This window comes from Miscanthus floridulus, chromosome 5 (genome assembly GCF_019320115.1).
Source record: "Miscanthus floridulus cultivar M001 chromosome 5, ASM1932011v1, whole genome shotgun sequence".
NCBI lineage: Eukaryota > Viridiplantae > Streptophyta > Magnoliopsida > Poales > Poaceae > Miscanthus > Miscanthus floridulus.
In genome coordinates this window covers 101549925-101573344 of record NC_089584.1, presented here as the reverse complement: position 1 = coordinate 101573344, position 23420 = coordinate 101549925, and the positions used below count along the sequence as shown (strand labels likewise).

At 44.9% G+C, this 23420-nt stretch overlaps 1 pseudogene; it reads right to left on the bottom strand.

The window, feature by feature from the left end:
* Positions 1–6704: 6704 nt before the first annotated feature.
* On the bottom strand, positions 6705–22396 carry LOC136455020 (tryptophan aminotransferase-related protein 4-like; annotated as a pseudogene).
* Between the last annotated feature and the right edge of the window lie 1024 nt (positions 22397–23420).

Sequence of the window (23420 nt, the reverse complement as noted above, 5' to 3'; positions counted from 1 at the left end):
TTTAGTACAAAGGTTTTGCTGTACCTTTAGATTAATTGGAAAATCTAATTTTGTCTGTAATTAATTGGAATAATTCATAGCTGCAGCTTCTGTGGTCCAATTATGGTGAAATTTTTATGGTAGGCTAATTATTGTATGCTTGAACTATAGTAAAAATTTCGTACTCATTGGACCATATATAACTTAGTTATAGATAAATTCTAATTAATTATAGACAAAATTAGATTTTCCAATTAATCTAAAGGTACAGCAAAACCTTTGTACTAAAGCATACCACATTATATGTTAACTATGTAGATCTACTCATGTGGAGTCCAACAAAATTGGATTTTCCATTTTATGATTTTTCTATGATTTACTATGATTTTTCAAAGATTCAGCGAAAATAAATAAAAAGAAAAGTTGAAACCATCGTACTGTAGCAAACCACCGTTACTGTAGCAAAACCACCGTCGAAAACCGCTCGGGGGGTAAAATAGACGGTTTTGAAAAGTTCAGGGGGTAAAATAGACGGTTTCATAGTTTGGGGGTGAAGTAGACCATGGTTGATAGGTGGGGGGTTAAGTAGATTTTTTCCTATGTTTAAAGTGTTTTAGATGTTTCAGAGGTATGTTACAAGTGTAGTATATCGATATTGCAGAAGTATATCTGGATGTTGCACATGTTGTAATGGCTATACACGTATGTTTTAAGTATATGTTCCAAATATTTAATCTGTTCCAGATGAATGTTGCAAGTGTTTTATCTGGATGTTGTAAAAGTAGATCTGGATGTTGCATATAAATGCACGTTGCAAGCATATGTTTCAAGTGTTTCAGGTGTTTCATACGTATCTTTGTGAATGTTTCATCTGGATGTTGGTTTGCAATGGTTTTCAAATGTTTTTAGCCGTTTTTACAAGTGTTTTCAGACGCTTGTTTTAAGTGTTTCATTTGTCTTCTTTTGTATGTTGCAACTGTTGCATCTCAAAAGTGGATCGGGTGTTGCACATGGGATGCGCGTTGGAAGCGACCGGCGACGCGGACGATCGGAGCGACGTGGGTAACATCCTGGGTGACGTGGGCCCACTATTGGTAATCGTGAGCCCAACGAGCTATGCGCTTGTTTGTTCCCTCTGCGTGGTAGCGTCCGGACACTAGTGTCCCGGACAGATGTTCGGGTGCTAGTAAGTCTGTTTAGTTAAGGCAGGTGGTATAAGGTTTGCACAATGGCAATGCGTGTTTTAGTCTTAGTTTTTGAAATTAAATTTGCGTATTTTAGTATCGACAACATGCATGAAAAGAAGATGAAAAAGGTGGACGACTACATGACGTATATTCGTGTCATAAAATTTGCTACACCTTTTATAGCCTTGTACAGTTTCCGCGTTCGGTCCATCGGTACGACACTGATCTCACGTCAGCAGTGTTCAGGCTACGTGTACAGCATACGCGTGCACCTGTGTTTATGGAATTCCTGCAGTGCTATGCAATTTGCAATTTGAAAACACAGGTTACGCAGTCAATCCACACGTTGTCAGCATCATTACGATTGGATCGAAGAACCAGGATCTCAACGCTGGGTTGATACTGGACGCAAGGTATCGCAAAAAGATCTGGACGTATCGCCTGCAATGTCATAGACTCATGGTTGGTCTTCGATAGCATAATGGAGATTTGGAGAAGAGTTGTTTTCTGACGGATGTCCTTGTGTTTATGATCTGGAAACCTAACATAAGTCTTTGTCTGTTGTCAGTGTGATTAGCCGCTGATTTATATGTAGTGTAGTACTACATAACTGTATGCAGGGATGATTGTACCATCGAACCATCAGTCATGATGACGTCTCCTCTCCAATTGCTTGAAAAGCCCACCGCTCTCGCTGAATAATCCCGAAGCCGGAGGCCATAGGGTGGGTGGATCATCATCGCCAATATCGGATTTGCAGCTCGATCTATGATGGTACTTCTTTTATGGTCATGGCTGCAACAACTTTATGGACGAGTCTTCTGGGTTGTTAGCCTGTTTCATCGACGCTCTGTTAACATCTACTCTCTTCCCACTAGTCACCACCTGCCCGTCGCTACAAGATATATAAAGATTCGTGCCAAGGCATGGTACACGTGAGCTATATAGATACCGATCACCACCACATGTATTTCTTCCTTAGATTAAATAGATTTACAAATACAGCCTCTCCTACTTGCAGCTTTGATTTGTTTACGTTCCTTTTTTCTATTCCCTGTTGGAATTGCTTTATTATGCTTTTTCACTCAGATGTCTAACCAGGCATGCCAAAACCAGGAATACGATTTCTCTTTGCGTACATACATGACACTAATGTCGAACTGAACACATTGTTAGTCATAAAGAAGGCTCTACAATCTCCCAGCACATCAATATATCTATTCCACATCCTTTATTCATGAAAAATCAATTCTTTAGTCTCCGCAGCAACGCGCAGGGTTAATCACCTAGTTTTTATTAAAGACGTCCTAATTGTCACATAACCCGACCCGTAAAATGCAGAATCATCCAGTAGATGATCTGGATGCATGGGCCTGTCTCAAAAAAAAAAGTGCCGGGTGTGAGTGATTCCCACGTCCATCCCACATATGGAAGTTTATTCATACGTCGGACGATAGAAAGCTCCACTGATTCTAGTCGTCAATCTCCATCATCCCACGGAAAGATCTTGGCGAGCAAGTGTTACCATGCACCACTTCCCTAAGGGATTGCCTCCGTTGGCACGTCCTTTTATTATCAATCGCTTGTACATCTTGTCCCCGTTATTTGCCACATCTGAAGGGATCTTTGAATATTACAACATCCACACAAAAAACTTGTCATTTTACTTTCGTTTGAAGTCAAATTATTTTATGCTGCGAATTGAGCGTAGGGTTAGATTCAAGCTGTCCACGCAGTCTTTCAATGTGTCATGCGTCTAGAGAAGTTCGTGTGGCGTTAGATCACATAGGCTTTTCAAGGTTTGGGGCCTATTAGTGTGGATGATTAAAGAGTGATGTTCTGATTGTAATTGTTGGCGTCCCTAAGTGCTGACGTACCGGAACTAGACAATTGCCAATGATATGGATTGGAGGTGAATAATCATTAGAGGCTCTGGATTTACTTTAGGTCTTGTTTAGATGTGCATATATTTATCTCAATCCAAATGCGTTGAAGTGGATTGGAGTGAAATTAAACTAAATTCCATTTTATTTCACTCCAATACATGTAATTGAGGTGGATACACATGCATCTAAACAAGACCTTAATGTGTTTTAAATTGTCCCTGGATTTAGATATGAACAATAACTGTGCTATCAATTTAATAGAATCCCTTCTCGTGGAAAAAACCTGAGTATTTCGATTACGTGATTTCCTTTATAAAATTTAGCATGGATTCTTCGTTCTTATCGCTCGAGCATCCCACAGGGATATAGCTTTGATCTTGCCTTCTTGCGAGAGCGACCCTGCATGATAGACGAAGGAATCGCCGTCATTTGTTAGAAAAATGGAAAATATCTGGCCTCTCACAGTTAGGAATTGCCGTCAAGCCTTTGCTATGAGGTTGCTGTCATCGGCCTTTGCTATCAGGTTGCTGTCATCGCTCACGCATCTATTCCTGATTCCAGATTCCGGGGGGGGGGGGGGGGGGGGGGGGGGGGGGGGCACTCCTACGGTGGTGCGAGTCGAGATGGTGGGCCTAGGCGCAGTCCGCGACGGAGCTCGGCTGATGCTGCTGATGTAGTGCCGTTAGTGCAAAAAAAATTGATTTACCCTTCTTTGAAAATAAAATAAAAAATAGATCTTGGCTCACATATTTTTATACTGGCTCCACCTTGTTTGGTACTATGTACATTCAGGTACTTTTAGCTGGCTATCGCCATCGGGCTCTCTAAACCGCCCGGCCTCTTTCCCCATCACTTGGCCGGCCTGCCTCCCCCAACCGGCTCCTTCTATAGCCTACCGAAGTTGGAGCTAGAGAGAGGTCGCTGGAACCCTAACGCCACCATCTTCTTGGTCTCCGGCGCGGGCGCGGGAGCGGACATGGGCGTAGTTGAGCCGGTGAGGATGGGATGGGCCATGGGGAGGGTCTACGTCGTACGGTGGGTGGCCTGCGTCGCGCGCTTGGCGCTGAGCGCGATTGGGCGCGCGTTAGACTTTGCGTTCTTTTTACGGGTTTACTAAATAACTCTCGGATGATACCGTGTCATGTTTTCATTCGCTTTTGTGTGGTTGAGATTGTTTGTAGATTCGTGCACTTTTTTCTATGTTTTTTTAATTGTTTGGGCGCATAACGACGGGCTCACTTTTGTGTTTACGGTGGCCCAATTAAGTCCATCACATGTTACGAGCTTTCAGTGCCACTTAATGTGGATGAGTTGGACTAGGTGGCCAACAAGTTGTGGGCGTGGGGAGAGGAGGAGCGTGTGAGCGCTCGCTACCTAAATGTAGTTGGAGCATAGTAGGCTGTTGGAGAGGTTCAGGGAGCAGTGGTCTGATCCCTGCGACTTGCTTTTTTGTGTTTATTGCGTGCAGTAGCTTGAGCTCCGAAGGCCCCTGTGATCAGGAATTAAAGAACTAAAGAAATATGTGCTGCTGCTGCACAGAAGGTGATTCTGATAAAGTATTATTGAGTAGTGATTGGAATCCTGCTAAGTGGTCTGAGGTGACTTGCAGACTACCTATATTACGATTACATGTCTGCACTATAATTAGTAGATAAGTTCATTAACTTTAGTTTGTTTCATTGCTGCATGTTCATTAATTTTAGTTTTTCAGTACACATTGTTATTTTTTATATTGAGTATTATCCTGTTATTTCAGTTTCTTCTTTTAATTTATTTTAGTTTAAGTCATTTCATTATTTCAGCACACATTGTTTTTTTTTCATTTTAGGGATAAAAAAATCATGACATACTAGTTATGCTACTCCTTATACCCACATATGATATGTGGGTATGTGGTATATGATTTGTCTATTTCTTAGAGCACAACACACTGATCGAATCCACTTATGGTTCTATTTAAGAATAGTCATATCATACACCTTGTTTTTTTTCTCAGTTTTAGTTTATGATTTTTAGAAACGATGTGCAGTTAAATTGCCTGAATTTAGTTTTTTTCAGTTTAGTAGCTTTTGCAAGTTGTAATTGTATGATGTGTCATGTTTAAGCAATAGTGATCTGCTACCCATGTTCAGTTTCAGTTTTCTGATTTTTAGAAATTCTGTTTCAGTTCAAATGTCTCCATAAGTTTCAGTTGAATGAGTTCAGAGATTCCATGTTTCAATTATTTCAGTGTTTTGGCGTAGTGATCTACTGTCAATGTTCAGTTTCAGTTATTTGATTTTTAGAAACTCTATTTTAGTTCAAATGTTTTCCATAAGTTTCAGTTGAATGAGTTCAGAGATTCAGTGTTTTCAGTTTCAGTGTTTTGGCATGGTATCTCTGATTTATCTCATTTTTTCTATTTTTTCTTGTTTTGTTCAATTTATTTTTCATTTCCTTTTAACTCCTCTGTCTATGCTTCGTCAAGCACTTGCACTTGGCTCTTGTTTAGTTTCAGAAGTAGAGTTGTGCTCCTTTTACTTGGTGGCACTTGGTCAGGCACACTATGTAGAATATCCTGCTCTTGCTCTTGTCAAGTATTATTTTCATATTTTTTTTCAAGGAGATGTCTTCCAGATATATTTCAATTGCTTCAATCCATATTGTTATGTATAGGGGAAATTAATTGATTGTGCCCAGAAAACTGAAATTGATGGTCTAAAAACTCACTGATTTTTGTGTATTTAGGCAACTGGAATTGAATTAGTTTTTTTGGATGTAGTAAGTTTACCGTTGTTCCCTGTTTCTGATGATTATCTTCTTCCTCTTCCTGTGGTTTAGCCTTTGTTTTCCCCTTCTCCTTTGTCCTCATCATGTGTTTTTGTGTGATATGATGTTGGCTTCTTGGCTTCTTTCTGCAGCCTTGTGTTTTTGTGTTATTTCTTTCTTGGCAGTCAAGTTGCTTCTTTGTGTGTCATGTGAGGTGCAACAGATCTGGTGGACGTCAGTAGCAGGGTGTGGTCTACTTTATTGTTTCAAATCTGGTTGTTGGCACTTTTAGTTATTCAATCACTTTTTTTATTGTGCTTGACTGATTAAATTCTAGTTGTTTTTTCTGTCATATCTTCCATATTTTATATCAGTTTTAGTTGTGACGTGTCAGTCTTTGATTGGTTGGAAATCTGGTTGATTAAATAAAATAAAATAAAATCACCTGAAAGTTGTGTAGTCACTCCCTTCTTTTTATGCTGGAATTATGTGCTCTACTATAATAATTTATATATTTTGCATGGTCGTTTGTTTCTGCATGGCCCAACAATTCGACAACCCAAACTAGCAGAGTGTTGTGGCCCATATGTTCTGCCTGTTTGAACTGAAGGACCTCCTCTTTCTGGAAAAAAAAAAAGAAACTCGGCCGGGAAGACTTTCACTGGTCAAGGCCCACTGGCCTTGAGGAGCTCAAAAGTCTCCTGTAGAAGAAGTAACTAAACTAAACTATGAGGTACTTGTCTCGATGTTTTTCAAATCAAATTATTTTACGTCTGTATAGTTCTGTTCGTGCATTGTCATCCTTCAATTGTCGTTCTTAATTTATTTGGCCCCCCCGCTCTAATTCTTGCTCGAAGTGCTCTGCTGCTGTCCGGCATTTTGGGCAGAGTTCATCACTTGGAGATCAACTACCGTAACAAGGAGCTCGAGGCAGGAGCAGAGCGTCGTCGTCGTAGTTCTCGGCCTTCACAAGATCGGTAACCCTCTCCATGAGCACTTGGAAGTCATCATCCGACTTGAGGAGGCTCACCCTCGTGTACCGGCTGCTAGCGTCGTAGCCAGCGCCGGAACGTGTGATGATCCTGGCCTTCATCAGCGCCTCGTAGCAGTCGTCGTCTTCCTCTCACACTTCACCCATGCATAGGCTGTCCACATCCACATAACATTGTTGCAGATTCAAAGAAAAAAATGCTATGACTATGAGATGAAAAAGTCGTGGAGGGTGCACTGCTCTGCTCACCAGGCGATGGCTCTCTGACCCGGTTGAAGTACGTGCAGTACTGGGGCATGATCCTCTGCAGCGAGATGCGGCGGGACCGCGACACGACGGCGCTCAGCCTGCGCCATCTGCTCATCGTCACGTCGTGCCCGAAGCCGAAGATGTCGTCCTTGCCGTGCAGGTTGGCCAGCATGACCTTCACGATCCCCAGCATCCGCAGCTGGGTGTCCCGGGAGGCGCCCATGATGCTGTTCTGCACGTACTCGTACGCCCTCTTGGCCACCTTCTCATCCCTGACCAACGCCCATCTGTACATAACACGCTATAAGTAGCTAACGCACCCAGCTGCCCAGATGGCTTGGACATGGTGAACAGCATGACGTCCTCGTCGGCCGGTGCCGCGATGTGCGTGAAGCGAGGCCAGTAGTAGGAGTGGTCGGCGATCACCGCCGAGCCGCGCAGAACGGCCGTGCGGAGCAGGGCGTCGGGGTTGTTCGGCGACGTGACGAACTCGACGAACCTGCTGCCGTCGCTGGAGTTTCGTGACGCGTTGGCCCATGCAGCCGTGGTTCCTCCCCATCTGTACTCGCGGCCGTCGAACATCGCTGTTTGTGTTCTGTACGGCTGAACCATGCATCTATCAACAAGGCCATCAGTGATTTTGTATATAGTACTCCTATTCCTATATGCTTTCGATTCTCTGAGCATTTGGCGGACCATCGATGCGCATGCATGCTCATCGTCCAAGATTGGATGTCTGACCGGGTAATACGGCACGGTGGCGACCACGCGGGCCGGTGGCGAGGCGTCGGCGTCCGGGGAGAGCGCGTGCACCAGCGCGTTGATGAGCTGCGTGGAGCCGGCGCCGAACACCAAGGTCTTGTCGTCCACGACGGCGTTGCCGACGGCCCTGTGCAGCCGCCGGGTGTGGTTCTCGAGCTCGACGGATTGGTAAGGGCCGTCGGTGGTGGCGTAGCTGAGACGATGCCGCGTGCCGCTTCCAGTAGGGCTCCAGGAACAACGGGTCCTCGCTGCACCGCCAACCATTTCATTAGTACCGCAACTCTATTGGTCAGAGATGGAAACTGATGGGCCGGGGTCACCTCACCTGTTAGCATCGGCGGTGCAGTTGGGCGTTCGAATCGAGTCCGGCCCGTCGAAGCAGCGGTTGCACTCGCACCCAGGCCGGCCGTCCTCGCCGGCGACTCCATCCAAGAACACCTTCCCGTGGCCGGAGCAGTCCGCGGCGGCCAACGCCTCGGCCTCCCTGGCCGCCTGCAGCGCCCAGCTCAGCCCGCAGCTGCCACCGTCGCCGAGCAGCTGAGACGGCGAGAGGAAGGCGTAGTGCGCGAGGAAGAGCACGTTGAGGAGCAACGATGAGGGCGACGACGCCGAGGCCGGCAGCTCGTCTTGGCCGCCGCTCCTCAACGTGCGGATTACTATTGGACGTCTCGGCGTGTTTTCAAGACTCAAGAAGCCGTAACATATAGTTCTTCCTGCGAGCAACTCAAACACTCCACCACCGTTCACTGGTAGCGAAATTTGGCGGTAGTCCCGGTATTTTTTACGCTCGGGACTAAAAAAAACCTTAAGTTTTGATTGGTAGCTTCAACCGGGATTAAAGGTTCCTGCCTAACGGCTACTACGCCAGGCTTTTGCTGGAGGGGACCTTTAGTCCCGGTTGGAGCTACCAACCGCGACTAAAGGTTCACTTTTACTCCCGGTTGGTCCCTCCAACTGCGAGTAAAAGTCTACTTCCGGCTGTAGGCTCCGTTCGGGGCTAGAAATAGACCTTTAGTCCCGGTTTCTATCTACAACCGGGACTAAAGGTCCCCTCCTATATACCCCTTGTTTCTCCTCGAGTCCGAGCCACTTCGAGCGCAATGTTCTTGCTTCATCGCTGGCCTCTCTTCTTCCTCATCACCGATGATCACAAGGTTTCTTCCATTCCTCTATCGATTCTTCGGTTCTAAAGGTTGCCAACTTTATACTCTCATGTTTCATCAGTAGCTTATTTCATTTTGTAGACTAGATATATGTGGTTTTTTTATGGTAGATTTTTTTTATTTGTAAGCCATTCAAGCTCAAAATCACTTTAAAGTTTCTATATTTGGATGAAGGAAGGTTAAAGTAGTTATTCAAAACTAGTATTGAGCTTTCATTTCTAGCATGCATAGCACACTTCATGCTTTAGAGATATAGAGAATTTTAGAGTTTTTTTTTAATTTTATTTGTTTATAAAATGAGAAATTTATATTATATTAAAAATAAGTATAGAGAGTAGATGGCAACTGCTTCCGGGTCCTCGGCCTCTCATCGGGTTACAAAGCGACTGAGGCCGGACCTCCCTCTCATTGCTTGCGGCAAGTGTGAGAAGAAGATTGTGATGGAGTACCGGGTGAGGAAGGAGTGTCCCAACAAAGGCCGTATCTTCTACAAGTGTCCGGATCGCAATGTGAGTTATTTTGTCGCATTTGATGATTATGGTTAATTTATACTTATTTTCATGATGATTGTGATTAAAGTTCTAATTTTTTGTTTTAATTTTAGTGGGATGGCACTGGATGTTCAAGCTAGTACTGGGAGGAAGAATATGTTGAACACGTGCAAAACTCTCTTGCACAGGTGGCTACGGCGGCTGATGAGGCAGTGATCCTGCGGAAGAAGCCCATAGATATTGAACAAACGCATGATCTGTCTGTTTTAGTTGGGATTGGTCGCGAAATCCTTATGCTGCTGAAGTGCATTTTAGCTTTAGTTTTTTTACTGATAGTTGGGATTGTCTACATTGTAGCGAGACTTTCATAAATTAATACCTTGTATGGTGACATGCATGTCGTATAATTAACTAATTATATTCTAGATTTTAATATGGTATGTATGTCATGTAATGCAGATGAGCCGACATTGGATGTACAATGCTGATCGCCGCTCCCAAGAGTTCATTGAGGGCGTGCATTCTTTCTTACGTGTGGCCGAGGCAAACAAATGCGATGGTTTCATGTGCTGCCCATATGCCATATGTAAGAATTTGAAGGAATATGCTAGCTCAAGGAGTCTTCATTCACACTTGTTGAAGTCGGGTTTCATGCCAAACTATATTTGTTGGACGAAACACGGAGAAACCAGGGTTGTAATAGAAGAAGGTGAAGAAGAACAATGGGACGATGATGACATTATTGCTGAATATGGTGCCTTCAATGATACTGCAATGGGGGAAGCTGAAGAAGAGGTAGTGGCAGAAGATGAGCCCGCTGATGATCTTGGTTAGGCCATTCATGACGCACAAAGAGAATGCGAAAGTGAAAAGGAGAAGATCAAGTTCGAGCGCATGCTAGAGGATCACAAGAAATTGCTATAACCAACTTGTGATGCGGGGCAGAAAAAGTTAGGTACCACACTGGAATTGATGTAATGGAAGGCAAAGAACGGTGTTTCTGACAAGGGATTTGGGGAGTTACTGAAAATCCAAAAGAAGATGCTTTCGAAGGATAACGAATTGCCCACCACTATATACGAAGCAAAACAGGTAGTCTGCCCTTTAGGATTAGAAATCTAGAAGATACATGCATGTCCTAATGACTGCATCCTCTACCGTGGCGAGGAATACGAGAAGTTAGATGCATACCCGGTATGTCATGCATCGCGGTATAAGATCAGGCGAGATGACCCTGGTGATGTTGAGGGCGAACGTCCCACGAAGAAAATCCCTGCCAAGATTATGTGGTATGCTCCTATAATACCACGCTTGAAACGTCTGTTCAGAAACAAAGACCATGCAAAGTTGTTGCGATGGCACAAAGAAGACCGTAAGGTAGACAATATGTTGAGACACCCTGCTGATGGGTCCCAGTGGAGAGCAATCGATAGAGAATTCCCGGAGTTTGCAAATGACGCAAGAAACTTAAGGTTTGCTTTAAGTACGGATGATATTATATGTACATAAAATAATGTACAATATATGTATATGCATGTAATATATACGTTAGTTTCATACTTTAGTTTGTATAAAATGTTCGAATATTATAAACGTGTAGAATACGTATATTACTAGCAGCGTAGAATGCGTATTCGAAAACCAAAATGAATCATCAATTGAAAATAGAAACAAAAAAAGAAAAAAAAGGAAACCTTTAGTCCCGGTTGGTAATACCAACCGGGACTAAAGGGCCGCCCCACGTGGCCAGGCCGGGAGGCCTCTTTAGTCCCGGTTGGTCTTACCAACCGGGACTAAAGGTGCACCTTTAGTCCCGGGCGAGAAACCGGGACTAAAGGAGGGGCCCTTTAGTTCTGGATTCGTGCTCCTGGTTGGGAAACCAGGACTAAAGGAGTTTCCCAACCAGGAGTAAAGCTCGTTTCTGTTCTAGTGGTTCTATGTTCAACAACGTGGTATAACTTGTTTCTCGTCTGATGAACTAACAAATCCAACACGCAAGGTTAGACCGATACTGATTTCCGAAGAGATGATCCAGCCCTGCAAGGAACGGTGATGATAGGTTTATAGTGACTTGTATTTGCACGTATCTTTGGGTTATTACATGTATCTTGTCAATTTTGGCCAATTAGCCCTGATCAATAGCTTCATGAAACTGATCACCAAGGTCTTGGCCAATCGATTTGGTTTCCATCTCACAAAATTCCTTCATAAAAGGCAGATGCATACATGACAACTTCCTATATGTGCAAAATGTAATACGACGTCTACAGGAAGAAAAGCACCCGGCCTTATTTATTACAGAATTACTTATTAAGCTTGACATTTCAAAGGCATTTGATTCATTAAACTAGCCATACTTGTTGGAGGTCTTGACTCAATTGGAAAAATCTTTGTTCAAACACAAAGAATTCGAACACAAGAATGGAAAAATCTACACTAAATAGAACATGATAATCTACCCTCTAATAATACTTGTGGCAAAGCTTTTGCCGTCCTTTCAAAAAAAAAGGTAGGATAATGAAGTTCCTGCCAAGCTTACCAAATGAAAGCGTATCTAGACTCTAAATGCTTTTTGATGAATTAAATGGCAATATGACTAAAGGACTAGCAAGATTGTGCAGGTATTTAGTCACTGGTTGATTTACGTGTTTGGGCTAAAAAAATAAAGCAACTGACATGCAAATGATAAACGAGTTCAAATTTGATTAAGTGTCAAACATGTTGTGAAGATAACAAAAGAGACATGATTTGATATACATCAATGGTTATCACATATATGAAGCTTGTTCATTGTATGAATGTATTCAAATTGTGATTTCATTATTGATCTAGAGCAAGCATAATTGAACAAAATAGAATCAGAAATGAGTGTTTGCATATGTGATGGTCTCACATGAAGGGATTTCTAAATCAATTCAAACAAGGTCAAGGTATTGAAGACACGGTTTCCAACTGTGTGCTTAATGTTGACTCAAGACATGGTGTGACTTGACTACTTGATAAGGTGAAGGTAGCAAGGAAAGAGCTTCAAGGCACTAAGCAAAGGCGAAAGGCAAGCGATGGCTTGGCAGCTAAGGTACCATGGCCACCATTGTACTAATCAAGCCATGAGCTAGGGGTCACGCTATGAGGACAATCAAATCATTGTTGAATCATATGAAGAATTGGCTTAAGGATGAAAAGTGTTGTCTTGATCATATTGTCACTAGCTCATGGAAGTCAAGCTCACAACAATGATAGTGTTGAAATCCCTCAAATGATTAAGACTGAAGCGATGACACAATTTCAAATAATAGACGCTCAAGTGTGATTGAATTATATATCTTTGTTCTTGAGTATAGATGTGTCGTACTATCAAAAGGGCTACAACACTAATTACTGATTACTATAGACAAGGTCTAATAATGCTTGATATAACTCTAAAATCTAGACTTTAGTGGCTAGAGGTTGGGAAAACTAGCTAGGCCAGTTTTACCCCAGTTTGTACAATAACCTCTAATTCAATAAAAAAATTAACCAGGCCGGTTTTGACTGACTGCAACCTAAACGATTGGTTTGTGGGATTAAGTATTTATATTCATCCACTCCCTATGGGAGGGCATTCCACATCCATCTAAGCTTTAGAGAACCTTTAAAGCTCAACTAATCATCCCTCTATGGGATTTGTGTGCTAAGTAAGATATCCTTTCGATTAGTGTCGGTGTTTTATAAACCATACTAGTAAACTTATACAATTGCCGCGCTGCTCTAGGAAGACGATGGTAGCATCCAAAAGACATAAGGATTTATACTGGTTTAGGCTGGAGCCCTACGTCCAGTCTCAGAGATGATCGAGTGCGTGTTCCTCACTTGAATGCTCTAAAGTTCTTACAATGTGGGATGCGAGAATGGTGGAAGAGGAAGGAGAGCTAGAGATGGACTGCCTGAAGGAAAGCCTCAGGAGCCCTACTACGGAGTGAATGTGTCAAAGAACCATCTAATTTATAAGAGCATAAGTACAATAGCAATCACCAAAGCGATCAAACCATCATACTTGAGCCCATATAAACCCGGTAGTCCAATGAAATTGTAAAGAATCTCAAAATACCAACATACAAACCAAGATCGTAGAGATTCAATGTAACTAGTCACATGTTACATCACAGCTCATAAATATTTCTCATACATTAGAGTTTGAATAATTATTACAAACTAAGTTTGAAAGTAGCGGAAGCAAAGTAGTTTAACATCAACGTCACACGTGGTTTAATACAAAGCCAGTTTCATAGTCATCTCCAACCAAAAGCACAAGGGTGAGATGACAAACAGAATGACCATTGCCCATGGTCCTAGTCCTCATCCACTACAGGAGCAAGGTAGTTCTTGCAGTAGCCATGATACATAACGTTATCTGCAACAATGGGAATAAAACCCTGAGTACGAGAAGGTACTCAGCTAAACTTATCCGTCCAACTAATATACTAAGACACCAAGGAGTATGCAAGGCTTTATAAGTAGAGCTGGTAGACATTGTTTGCAGAAAAAGCATAAGTTATCTAACATATCTTTAATTGTGAATCACCAGTTATTAATCCTATCTCATACTAAATTAGCACTATCCTATGCCAAACATGTTGGTACCATTAAGTCATCATAATAATCACCATATCCAGTCGAGTTCTTGCATAATCCCATAACCAACATTTCCATCATTTACTATGATGATGTGTACTCAAGTCAAGTTCTCACTATCCGGGAGAGATGGCGATTCAAATCGATTCCTACCTAGCTGAGGAATTATTCCTAACACACACCCATACTTTCCCCATCGGGGTCGTATCAGGTCACCTTCGGGACAACTCAAGTATAATCGCGGGTAGGACCAGCACCGCACCCTCAAAGATACAACCAATCTACCGAGGGGGCTTGGGACTCTAACCCGCCCTTGGGCTTATGCCATTGGCTCTCTGCACATCCTTACTACCTCCAGGTTACGCACTTTAACAACTCATGTCCCCGTCCTAAGTTGAGCTACTCGGCTTCATGGTTGGAACGACTTATCCGGCCAACTATGTGAGAGGCATGCGTTCAACATGACAAGATGACCTCCAACGTTCGGTCCTTAAACGACACAGACAGAATCACTACGATACCACAACATAAGACTCTGCCCAGTCTCCATTTATTTAACAATATCAGGTTATGTTCCACGATAGCACAATATAGCCAACCATGATCAAGTTATCACCTATAGCTCGTAGGTGACAAGAAATCACCCGACTTCTACCGGTCTAAGCATAGCTAAGCATGATAAGCGTTCCTGGACTTAAATAGGATTCATGGTAGATATTTTTGGTCAAGGAAAGGAAATATGTAGCAAGTGTTTCCAAACAACTCCTGTCACGTAATGCATCAATACGAATAACTTAGAGTGACATTAATAAAGTAGAGAGGCTTATAATGCTCCGGGGCTTGCCTTTCACGAACGTTGCTGGCTGATGATCGGGACACTCGGGAAGGAGATCAACCTCATGCTCTCCTTCTCTGAGAAGCTCCTGGTGCTGCACTTGCTGATTCTCCTCCTGTGGATCAACGTCAAGCTCCACCAACGTGATCTCCTCGGTGGCACCTATTGCATGCATATGCATAAGTAAGTCTCATGAATGCATACGAAGGATCATAGATGATATGATATGGAAAGGTACATGCTGCGATAATGATGTTAAGTTACACCATGATAGCAATGCTAACTCCATGCTAACTGAATAGGTGCATATCTCTTCTCCATCTACTTATAAATTTCAGACAATGCAATGTCTAAACTACACATGGGAGTTTCAATTTCACATCATAACTGAAGTTATACTTATCGAAATGCTGTGATCTTAGACTTTCTAGAAAGATTATAAAATTTCCTACAACTCTTATTTAATCACCAAAAGCTAATTCACACTCTATCCTAACCAAAATAGGCAATCTATCCAGTGATGTCCAGAAATTCCAGAGAACAAGCATTTCGAGAGACTAACTTTAAACAGATATAACTCCTAAACCCTTTGTCCTATTGATCTAAAATTTTAACACAAGATAGATGAAGAAGTTCCCTACAACTTTGTTATTGAACATTTTTACAGAAAACATCATTTTAACTAAGAAACATACCAAACCACAGAATCTGTCCGAAAACACTTCTAACTCGAATTATAAAGCAACAATATTTTTACTACATGTAAGCATTTAAAATTTCACATCACCAAGTATACCAACCATTCAGGAACATCAAATACACTCAAGAAAACATAATGGTAAAGCCCAAACTATTCATTTGAATGCCTTTATTAATTTAATTATATAATTAGGGAAAATAACAAACATATACAAATGTGCACAATAAATTCTCAGAAAATTACAGTGGCTTCCAAGTGCTACCAATAGACTACTGTAAACGTTTTATACCATTTGACCATGTACAACATCCTTTACAAAAAAATGACAAGCTAGCAAGACCTATTTTAGTGAAAATAGTAAACCCTATAGAAAAGTGTCAAACAACAGATTATATATTTTTTCTAGCTTCATATTAGTGCCATACTACTGTACAAAAATTTGCATACCAATATGTTACATATTTTTATCCCTACAATTTTCCTTAGAAAATGTCATTTATTAATAGATAAATAGAAAGACCCTACTTAACTCAAGTTTACAGCAAGTTTATTATTTTTCCTAGCTAAAGCATGTAAACACAAGTCCAACAAAATTGGAATCACAATTTTATGAGTTTTCTAGCTCGAGATATCTATTTTACAAGATTATTAACATTCAAAAAGCACTTATTTAACTATATTTTAATCACCAAGAAAATACCATAAAATGTACATTTCATATTTTTACAAACCACTACACTTTATGAGGATTACAACAAAATTTGGTTCACAAGAATTGGACATCTAGAACTCCACTTATGATTTTTCAAAGTTGCGTACAAATATGAAAATAAATGAACTAGCTTTCAATCCCTATGCCGCGTGGGATGGCCGGAGTTCGTCGACGGCGAGCATCTCCGACGATGGCACCGGTACTACGATGATCCCTAAGTCATCCTGCACACAGTAGGCTCGCTAATTGGATCGATTGTGGCCATCAACGGTGACGGCGACGCTCATGGCAGCACGACGGAGCGGGTCGACGGCGAGGCGCCGAAGCTGGCCGAGACAACTCAATCTAGGGTTACGACGAGCTTCAACATCCTATGGTGGTTCTAGCGCACACACTAGTAGGACTAGTGGTGGTTGGAGATGGCCCGGCCACGGCGATGTGGCACGGCGGCGAAACACCGGTGAGGCCGTGCACGACACGGAGGCCTTACCGTGCGCGGCTAACAAGCAATGTGGGTGTAGTGAACGGTGGGAGCACAATGGAACTATGGTGGTGGTGGAGGAGTGATGCGGTGCGAGCTGAGGGTCGGCAATGGCGATGGTGCTGCTGCACTGAGCTGCTATGGCTACTGTGGGTCGAGGCGAGAGCGAAGGAGGAAGCTAGGAGAGAAATGGGAGCACGCGGAGTCACGGGCGACCGCTGGGGAGGGTGAGGCGCGCTGAGGCCCGACGTGGCCTGACTAGGTGGGACAACGGCGGCGAGCGGCTTCCACACAGTGGGTAGGGACTAACGGTGGTCGACCACTGATGGCCAGCCGATTCGGCCATCAAAGGTGACGCCCGAGCCTGACAGCGCATTTCGACGACGATCAATCTCCTAAACCGTAGCTTATTAGCGCAAACAATCTTAACAAAAATTGTAGCCCTATATACCATCTACAATTCCTCTTTAAAGATCAAGTTCTAATTCTCAATGAACAAAAAGTAAAATAATCCCAAATTCGGCTCAGCGAAACTGTAAATGTGCTAAGACTTAGAAATTTACTAAGTGTTGAAAATTTGTGTTTTACTGATTTTTGTGAGCTCAATTTGACCAAGCTATGCACTGAATTAGCTCATGACCCAAAAATAAAAGTTATTTCTCTACTCAAATACTACAACTTTGCTTAAGGGTACTTTGCCATGCAAATACTCTATGACATAATTCAAACTAGGTCAAACATACCACTTTAAATGATGACATACACCATAACTAGGACTTAGAGACCAAATTAGGCTTAGTCATGCATACCAAAGTTGTTCCTTATGCTATTCTAAACATGTTTAAGGAATTTCCAAGGTTCCACGCACATTTAATACATTGGTTACATGCAAACCCTAACACAAGTAAGGCAATTAAGTAACAATACATGCAATATAAGCCAACATAGGTAGAATACATGATATGCTTATGCTCATGAATGCTCAATGATGATTGTGATCATGCAATATCAAGGTTAGATGCATGCTTAACACCTAGGGTGTTACAGAATGTGCTGAAGATGATGCCATGGCTATCCTTATATAGAGTTTGGGGCCAGTGCATGTACAGAGTAGGAGGTCCTCCCTACCGAAGGGTCATGAGCCCGAGGGATGAGCCTAGCTCACTTAGCTTGCAAGCTACATAGTCTTGTGGTGCACATCCAGGCGTGGTTGTCGTCATGGTATTGTGCCCATGCCATAGTAAGGTGTGGCGTGGTGCTACTGTGCCGGCTGTGGCAGCACTGTTGGTATGGTTGTGGTTCGCCAGCCGTCCTGTGCGACGTGGCCTCCATTGTGGTCTTTCTCATCGTCTCTTGATGTTCTAGGGGCGCCATATAGGAGTTGGTGGTCGTCCCTAGGTTGCCGAGTGTTAGGTTAGCTTGTGGAGCAGGAGGCCATGATCCCAAGCTCCAGGGTCGTGGCTCCCATTAGTTTGGATAGACTCTAAGTCAAGGCCTCCGTCATGGATCCCATCCTGTAGTGGGTAGAATCGTACATGTGTCTTGTTAGACCATATTTGAATGGTGGGTCATCGTACTGGCAGTCACCATTGTGTAGTTTTGTCTTGTCTATGCTGCATGGCACAGGGATGGCGTCTAACTAGACCGAAGTGATCGTTGTTCCCTCGGTCCTTGCGGGGTTAGTGTGGCATGCTTACTCCTATTAGAGTAGGCACCCTTGGCTAGGCTTGACCTCTCCCCTTTCCTCCTAGGGGTCAGAACAGTGGAGAGGTCGTGAGTCTCTTGTGCGTCGTGCGGCTAAGGTAGAAGGGAGGGGTCATGGCTGACCCTGACCTTGGCGTTTGGCCTAGTTCACTTGGCATAGTTGGGACTCGGACGTTCAGGCCTTCGCTAGCTGATGTATAGCATGTCGCTTGGCCTGCTAACTAATCGGTGCCTTGAGACACCCGGGGATCATAACCCCATCAGGACACCCTATTGATGTGGTACATGACTAAAAAGATCAGGGCCGTGTAGTTGGCTTGATGTCAAGGCCATGCTATCGGCTTGATGTGCCTGTCACGAGCCCTCGAGCTGTAGGATCAGGGCCGTGCTGTCGGCTTGATGTCATGAGGGGTCGTCCCCTCGACCTCTTTTTGTGTAGTTATGAGGTTTCCTATGATCATGCAGTGGCTCATGGGCTTTAGACCTTTTGTTCCTTCCACGTGACCGAGCCGTGATCACGCTTTGGGCTACGCATCGCTTCATAAGGAAGACATTGCTATGTCACCCCGGGTGTCTGCTTCGTTGAACTGTACTAGAGAGGTCGTGGACCTTTGATGGTTTATGAGTCTCTAGAGTTGGCCTTAGGTTTTGGACCTGAGATGCGGGGAGTTGATCAAAGCTAGGCCCTGACTCCTTATGGGATCATGTTGTCCTGGCTCCATTTTTTCCTAGCGTACTTGCTGGCCTCGAGAGGTCATGTTGCCCTGTTATAGGTGGGTTTAGTTTTGCCCCACATGGGGAGAGGGATGTCCACCGTAACCACACAGTTAGAGCGGTGCGCCTCGTCGAGGTCGATGCGTAATTTGAGAAGGACCCGATATCCTCCATAATCGACATGGAGTTTAGCCGTGCCTCATCGAGAGGCATCCCATAAATCATCGACCATCAAACCCATCGGTCCCTAACTACCTCCACAACGATCAAAGGGAAAGATGCCTCCTCCTAGAGGGGGTTAGCCCTGGTGACTTCGAAGCGGATGACTCAAACACAGAAAGAGATGGTCGTGTGGCTCCGCACCACCGATTAGAGCCATAGGGGACTATCTCACCCTACCCCTATCCATTTGTGGCCTCAAGCCCTTCTAAGGGCTAGCCCAAGAGTGGGTTTCCTAAGCATGATGCACGGTCATGGTTGCGATGGGTTGCTTTGCACACGATCTCAGGGGACAGTTGGCCTCCCTGGTCATGTCGTGGCATAATGGCGCCTAGTCATGAGCAGTCGTGCATTGCGGAATGCCAGCACGTCAATCAAAATGATATGGAAAAAGTGGGGACATGCAAGGCTTACTTGGTTCATGTTGCTACATGGGCAACCATCGCAACGTCTTCCCTCCGATCGCTTCACCTGCTCTGCGAGGTTTTCCAAGCGGTTAGTAAATGTGAGTGAACGCGTGTGCGCCTTAAGTGTCCTCAGCGGCTATAAATACGCTTAGCATGGTATGGTAGGAGAGGCATTCACTTTGAGTCACCTGCTTCACCACTTCCCTGTTCTTGCTCTTGTGCACTCAGAGTCCTTTCCTGGCCAACCGGAATGGACCGCGGCAAGCAGCCATGGGAGGAGTCACTGGAGGCCGACGAGCTACCATCGTGTCTAAGTGCTTGCCTACGTGGTCAAGGGCAGGTACTCAAATGGTGCTTAAGTTTAGGGTTTGACCTGTACTGACCATGTGTGCTCCTAAGGCTGCCTCCCATGCCGTGTCTAGAGGGGTCGCTAGCTCCGCTCATGCCATGACCCCGCCTACAGGGTGGTCAAGCTTGTCATCCTCATTGTCATCTTCCTCAAATGATCAGTGTGAGTTTTGCAACCTTGTCTACGGGGTAGATGAGGCCCGCTAGTGCTACTCCGATGCCACCTACGAGGTGAGCCAGCTAGAGCACTACCTTGATGCCGTTAGGGTGGCCCTCGAAGCCTCGGAGAGGGAGACCGCTGTCACACAGGCAGCGGCCGCTGACGCCTAGGCCCACCTCATGGGTAAGGATGCTTCTTCGTCTTGTCGTCTTACTTGTTGTTTGCCTCTCCTGATCTTCTTATCTTCTTGTTGTTAGTGTTGGAGGAGCAGCTAGAGGCCTCCTACCATGAGATGGAAGAGGCCCGCCTCTAGGAGGTTCTTTTGATGAAGGATCGCAAGCACATGGTGGTGGCCAAAGTTCAGAAGGGAGCTGGTGTTTTCCTCATCGCGTTGCAGCTCCACACCGGTTAGAACTTCCATCGGGTGGCGCCCGAGTTCCCGGATCATGCCGGGCAGGCGAAGCTGGGTGACGACTTTGCTGCCATCGTAGTCACTGTCGTGGCCACTGTGGACATGGAGGACATCCTCCACGGCAGTGGCCAAGGGCCTTAGGTTATACCTTGGGTCTTTTAATAAATAAACTTTCTTAGTTTGTATTTTATGCTTGTGGATCGACCCATGAGACTTGGCCTAGTGCAACTTTCATCAACCTCTCTTTCTTAGGTCACGACTTTCTTCCCTTTTCCTTATGTATGGGTGTGCGGCTAGAGCTGGCTCTTGGGGTTTGGTTTCATACATCGCATGGATGTGCGTCAATGCATAGTTTTTGTTGTGATGTAGCCCCTATGGGTGAGTCATGTTGGCTTGCACGCGCCGACCGACACATGCCACTCGGGGTGGTGCGATCTTTGGGTGTGGGAAGGATTCATTGATGTTGATCATTATGTACAAAGTACTAGCTAGAGAGACTCGTGTCTTGGCGTAGCTCTAGTGTGAATGCTAGGTGGCCACACCACTAGTCATGGCTTTTGACATCCTCGGTGTTTGGCATGGCAAGGCATGGAATGTGTGGCCCATTGAATCAAGGAATGGGCTGTGTCGTGAGCCCTCTAGAGCTCATCGATCGCATCACTTTCATGCCGGGTCGTTACCTGTCTTGTCGCATGTCATGACCGAGGTCATCGTGTGTGACCTCCATGTGCTTCCCTACCGCATAGGGAAGTCATGTTTGGGCCCAGCCCCTATGGGCTACCTTTCAGTGCTTAACTCTAGCACAACGCCAGTCGCTGTCGCCCAAGTGAGTCAAGGCTCTAGGGGTTGGCATGCAGCCATTTCAATGTCATAGTTCTCCCATTCATAGAGGTGGGCCTACTGAAGGTTGCCTCCTATGGTGATTATCCCATAGGGACTAGGCATCTTGAGCTTTAGAGAGGTGTAGTTGGAGACGACCATGAACTTGGCATAGCATGGTCGACCCAGGATAGCATGGTAGGCGCCCGGGAAATCTATTATTTTGAAGGTGACTGTTTTCATGCGAAAGTTGGCTCGACCTCTGAATGTCATGGGTAAGTCGGCCTACTCGAGGGGGTGGCCTAGAGCTCAGGTATGGCTCCGTGGAATGGAGCACCGGATGGTCGTATCCCCACTCGTGATAGGCCCATGGCGTCATATGTCTTGGCATAGAGGATGTTGAGGCTGCTCCTGCCATCCATGAGGACATGAGATAGGCAGGTCTTGGCAATGATCGGGTCCACAATGAGAGGGAAGCATCCTAGTTGTGGAATGTGGTCGGAGTGGTCCTTTCTGTCAAAAGTGATCATGGTTTCTGACCATTTTAGGAAAGTTAGGACAACTTCACCTAGGATGGCCATGTTGACCTCCCTAGTCGTAAGCTTCTGCCAGCGTTTGGACTCGTACGCCACCGGTCTGCCAAAGATCATGAGGCACCCTTTTAGGTCGAGATACGTATCCCCTTTATCCTCATTGTTGGCGAATCCGATCGGTGCATCCATGTTGTTTGCCTTGTAGTCGCCATCGAAGTAGCTCTTGATGAGGTCGCACTCCTCGAGGGTGTGCTTGACTAGATAGCCATGGTTGTGGCATGGCATCTTGACTATCTTATCAAAACTGATGCGGTTGAGCTTGCTAGTTTTCTACCTATGGCCCCTATCGGCCACCGTGATGAACTCATTGTCATAGCGCCTCCAGCTGTCCTTCTTGCCTTTTCATCGCTGATTGCGGTCCTTAGCCTCGTTTGTGGGTTCAGCTTGAGCCTTGCCCTTGTACTTGTAGAAGATTGTGCAGATGGCCTCCTCGTCGGAGGCGTGGCTTGTCGCGAGGTCAAGCAACTCCCACGTTGTCTATGGTTTGTAGCGTCCGAGCTCGTGGACTAGTGCTCCATTGGTCATGCCAGAGATGAAAGCTCTGATCACATCCGCATCCACGATGTTGGGAAGCTCACTGCACTACTTTGAAAAGCAGTGGATGTACTCGAGTAGAGTCTCTCTCACTTTTTTGCATTCTTTGAGGTCCTAGGAATTTCTAGGGCACACATACGAGTGGATGCTGTCCATGGGGAGATGCTCGAGCCATGCTCAGGCGCTTTCCACGAGGTAGAGTGGCTAGTATTAGATGATGAAGAGATCATCATCTGCCCCGCCTGCTCGATAGGCAAGGCAAAAGTCTTCCATCCACACGATGGGGTTGGTTTCCCCAAAGTACATGATGATGTTCGGTGATGCGCAGAAGCGTGTCGGGAACAACATCTATCAGATCCTTTTTGTGAACGCCTGTGTGCTACAAGCGTCCAGGCTTGGGTTGCGTCGAGCATCCCAGACCCTAGGGTCTCGGCCATGGTTGTCCGGGTCACTATCGCCATAGTGTAGCTGGTCTTTGCCCACCTAGTTCGGCCTAGGGCATCTGGGGCCTTGAGTCGGGCAGCCATTGCGGTTCCCGACATAGCGGCTACGCACTGGGGAAAGCTCCCGCCTGTGCATCGTGCCGCCATCGGTGGGACGAAGTATGCTCGGTGCATGGTACCCTTCGGGGGTGCCATGTGCTGAGTAGATGTGGACAAGGCTAGCCTTGGGAAGCCGCCTCTCCATAGAGCTTTGAGCTTGCTGCACCACCATA